Source organism: Cryptomeria japonica, unplaced genomic scaffold (assembly GCF_030272615.1).
Source record: "Cryptomeria japonica unplaced genomic scaffold, Sugi_1.0 HiC_scaffold_229, whole genome shotgun sequence".
Taxonomy (NCBI): Eukaryota; Viridiplantae; Streptophyta; class Pinopsida; order Cupressales; family Cupressaceae; genus Cryptomeria; species Cryptomeria japonica.
In genome coordinates, this window is record NW_026729051.1 from 120,494 (window position 1) to 125,000 (window position 4,507).

Consider the following 4,507-nt stretch of genomic DNA (forward strand, 5'->3'; position numbering starts at 1 on the left):
CACTCCCGGGTGCCCACCGGCGTTGCGCACCGTGGTGGGCAGCGAGGTGCGCACCTTTGATGCGCTGCCTTCACTAATTTCCAGAAAAGGCAAAAAAAAATGAGATTTTAAAATTTCCGTTTTGAAAGATAGTGAAAAAAACGGAACGCGGGTGCCATCTTGAGCCCGCCCTGGTGCGCAGCCCAGGCAAGGCATGCGCACCAAGGTGCCCACCCGCGGTGCACACCCGGGGCAAACCGGGCTCCGACTTCGTGCAGGCCGCACCTTGGAGCACACTTCGGAGCGCTCCTTGGTGCGCACCATGGTGCCCACCAGGGCGCACCCGGGGCAAACCGGGCTCCGACTTCGTGCACGCCGCACCTTGGAGCACACATCGGAGCGCTCCCAGGTTCGCACCAGCGTTGCGCACCTTTGATGCGCTGCCTTCACTAATTTCCAGAAAAGGCAAAAAAAAACGATATTTTAAAATTTCCGTTCTGAAAGATAGTGAAAAAAACGGAACGCGGGTGCCATCTTGAGCCCTTCCTGGTGCGCAGCCCAGGCAAGTTGTGCGCACCAAGGTGCCCACCCTGGCGGAGGTGCGCGCCCGGGGCAAACCGGGCTCCGACTTCGTGCACTGCATGGTGCCCACCAAGGCGCGCAACCCAGCCAAGGTGCCCACCGCAGCGAAGGTGCACGCGAGGTGCGCACCCGAGGTGCACACCCGGGGCAAACCGAGCTCCGACTTCGTGCACGCCGCACCTTGGAGCACACTTCAGAGCGCTCCTTGGTGCGCACCAGGGCGCGCAACCCAGCCAAGGTGCTCACCCCGGCGAAGGTGCACGCGAGGTGCGCACCCGGGGCAAGCCGGGCTCGGACTTCGTGCACGCCGCACCTTGGAGCACACATCGGAGCGCTCCCGGGTTCGCACCAGCATTGCGCACCTTTGATGCGCTGCCTTCACTAATTTCCAGAAAAGGCAAAAAAAAAAAAAAAACGAGATTTTAAAATTTCCGTTTTGAAAGATAGTGAAAAAAACGGAACGCGGGTGCCATCTTGAGCCCGCCCTGGTGTGCAGCCCAGGCAAGTTGTGCGCACCAAGGCACCCACCCTGGCCAAGGTGGGTCACGGGGTGGGTCCTAGGGTGGGTAACGGGGTGGGTACTAAGGTGCGTGCCAAGGTGGGTCATGGGGTGGGTGCCAAGGTGGGCACCAGGGTGGGTGTGCACCAACCCTAGCCAGGGTAGGTCACGGGGTGGTTGTCGGGGTGGGCGTCAAGGAGCCAAGGTGGGTGGCAAGTAGCCAAGTTGCGTGCCAAGGTGGGTGTCGGGGTGGGTGCCAAGGATCCAAGGTGGGTGCCAAGGAACCAAGGTGGGTGTCTGGGTGGGTGCCGAGGTGGGAGCCAGGGTGGGTCCCAAGGTGAGTGCAAAGGTGGGTGCCAGGGTCAAGGTGAGTGCCAATGTGGGTTCCAAGGTGCCAGGGTCAGGGTGAGTGCCAATGTGGGTTCAAAGGTGCTAAGTTGGGTGCGAGGTTGGGTGCGAGGGTGGGTGGGTGCCAAGGTGTGCTAGGTGGAAGCCCGGGTGGGTCGGCATCCCATGGGTGTCGAGTTGGGTGCCTGATGGGTGCTTCTTGTCAAGTTTTAGTCGTCGGGACTCATTTCGAGCCTTAGAGGTCGTTTCTTGTCCGGTTGCCCTGTCTTCGACCTGGGAACCCAATTTTGGTCCTCGGGTCCCATTTTTTTTTGTCTCGCATCCCACTTTTGGCCTGTGGCCTTTTCGGGGTCGATTCTCGTTTTGGGCATCAGAGCATGTTTCTTCTCCTAAAACCCAATATTTGTTTATTAAGTCTCGGAACACATTTTTGTTCTCGTGGACCCATCATGGGTCTTGGAACGCATTTGTGGTCCTTGGGTCCCATTTTGCATCCCGAAACTTGTGTTTTGGTGCTTGATCCCTATTTTGGGTGCCCACCTTGCACCAAGTGCGCACCCGGGGCAAACCGAGCGCCTTGGTGCACCGGGGCAAGATCGAGCGTGCACCCGAGGCGCCCCGAACATGCACCAAGGTGCACTCGGCCCACATGTGAGCGCAGGTCGTTGCGCCCGAGGTGGTGTGTGGGCACCGCGTTGCAGACGGGACACTGCACGCACACGACGCCCCGTCCAGGTGCACGCACGTAGGCCGGGCCGGGTGCACACCCGACGCCCTAGCAAGGTGCGCGCACCCGGGCAGGGCTCACACTTGGCGAACGGGGCGCACTTCGCGAGGGAGGGTGTGCACCTCGACGGGGGTGGGTGGCCGGGGTGGATTCGCACGTGGGTCGCGGTTTGCTAAGTACACACTGCGACAAGCTCATAACGGGTGCGATCATACCAGCGTTAGTGCACCGGATCCCATCAGAACTCCGCAGTTAAGCGCGCTTGGGCCGGAGTAGTACTGGGATGGGTGACCTCCCGGGAAGTCCCGGTGTTGCACCCTTTTTTAGTTTTTCGCCGGGCGTCGCAATGCTATTTGAATAAACCTTTTGCCCGTTTGCGTTCTCGTCGGGGCCGGGCCGGGCCGGGGTGCGCTGCCCGCACTACCGCGCGCGCGGGGGCGACACCGAGCGCGCACCCGAGGCGCCCCGAGCACACAGGCCACGGTGCAACCCGGGCGTTGTGCGCGCACCCCGGTGCGCCCGAGGTGCTGCGCGCGCACCCAGGTGAAATCGGTGTGCACCTCGGCCAGTGCGCGCTCGGTCGAGTCGCGCACGTTGGCCAAGGTGCACGGTGATGTTTCTTACTCTAAGGTTCCGCACCAGACGCCCGGGACAGGTGAGCGAAGCTGGGCGGGGCCGGGTGCGCGGCCGGGGCAGGTGCACGCAGCTAGAGAGAGCTTTGGAGCACACCAGAGGTGCGCACCTTGGAGCACACTTCGGAGCGCACCAATGATGCGCTCCATTCAAAAGTTTCCTGAAAAGGCAAAAAAAGTTGAGATTATAGAATTTCCCACTTGAGAGATTGTAAAAAAAAAAAATTTAAAATGAAGGAAACGCGGGTGCCAAGGTGTGCGCGCCCGGGTGCGCAGCCCAGCCAAGGTGTGCGCACCAAGGCGCCCACCCTGGCGAAGGTGCACGCAAGGTGCGCACCCGAGGCAAACCGGACAATTAACCCAACTTTCGACTTCGCGCGCACCTGCGCACCTTGGAGCGCACTTCGGAGCGCTCCTTGGTGCGCACCAATCTTGGGCACCTCGGAGTGCACCATGGCGCCCACCAAGGTGCGCACCCGGGGCAAACCGAGCTCCGACTTCGTGCGCACCTTGGAGCGCACGAAAGGTGCGCACCATGGCGCCCACCAAGGTGCGCAGCCCAGCCAAGGCGTGCGCATCAAGGTGCGCACCCTGGCGAAGGTGCGCACCCGGGGCAAACCGAGCTCCGACTTCGTGCGCACCTTGGAGCGCACAAAGGGTGCGCAACCCAGCCAAGGTGTGCGCACCCCGGGCAAACCGAGCTCCGAATCGTGCGCACCTTGGAGCACACTTCGGAGCCCTCCTTGGTGCGCACCGATGTTGCGCACCTCGGAGCGCACCCGGGGAAAACAATGCAATTAACCCGACTTTCGACTTCGTGGGCACCTCGGAGCGCTCTCGGGTTCGCACCTCGGAGCACACCGAGGTGCGCACCTTTGATGCGCTGCCTTCACCAATTTCCAGAAAAGGCAAGAAAACATTGAGAAGGTGTGCGCACCGAGGTGCCCACCCTGGCGAAGGTGCACGCGAGGTGCGCACCCGGGGCAAACCGGGCTTCGACTTCGTGCACGCCATGCTGCGCACCTTGGAGGGCCATGGTGCGCACCTTGGAGCACACTTCGGAGCGCTCAATGGTGCCCAACCCAGCCAAGGTGCCCACCGCGGCGAAGGTGCACGCGAGGTGCGCACCCGGGGCAAACCGGGCTCCGACTTCGTGCACGCCGCACCTTGGAGCACACTTCGGAGCGCTCCTTGGTGCGCACCAGGGCGCGCAACCCAGCCGAGGTGCCCACCCCGGCGAAGGTGCACGCGGGGTGCGCACCCGGGGCAAACCGGGCTCCGACTTCGTGCACGCCATGGTGCCCACCGCGCCAAGGTGCACGCGAGGTGCGCACCCGGGGCAAACCGGGCTCCGACTTCGTGCACGCCGCACCTTGGAGCACACTTCGGAGCGCTCCTTGGTGCGCACCAGGGCGCGCAACCCAGCCGAGGTGCCCACCCCGGCGAAGGTGCACGCGAGGTGCGCACCCGGGGCAAACCGGGCTCCGACTTCGTGCACGCCATGGTGCCCACCGCGGCGAAGGTGCACGCGAGGTGCGCACCCGGGGCAAACCGGGCTCCGACTTCGTGCACGCCGCACCTTGGAGCACACTTCGGAGCGCTCCTTGGTGCGCACCATGGTGCCCACCAGGGCGCGCAACCCCACCAAACGCTCGGACAAAAAAAGAGGGGCCGCTCCAATAACCCCACTTCGGAGCGCACCAGAAACCCCACTGGACGCTTGGGCAAAAAAGTAATGCG

The 4,507-nt window shown here is 62.9% G+C and overlaps 1 non-coding gene across 1 annotated transcript; it reads left to right on the plus strand.

Annotated features, from left to right (window-relative positions):
• Positions 1-2,336: 2,336 nt before the first annotated feature.
• LOC131869029 (5S ribosomal RNA) lies at positions 2,337-2,455 on the plus strand. Its single transcript, XR_009367425.1, has one exon. It is a non-coding gene; the product is annotated as a 5S ribosomal RNA (ribosomal RNA).
• Positions 2,456-4,507: the final 2,052 nt, after the last annotated feature.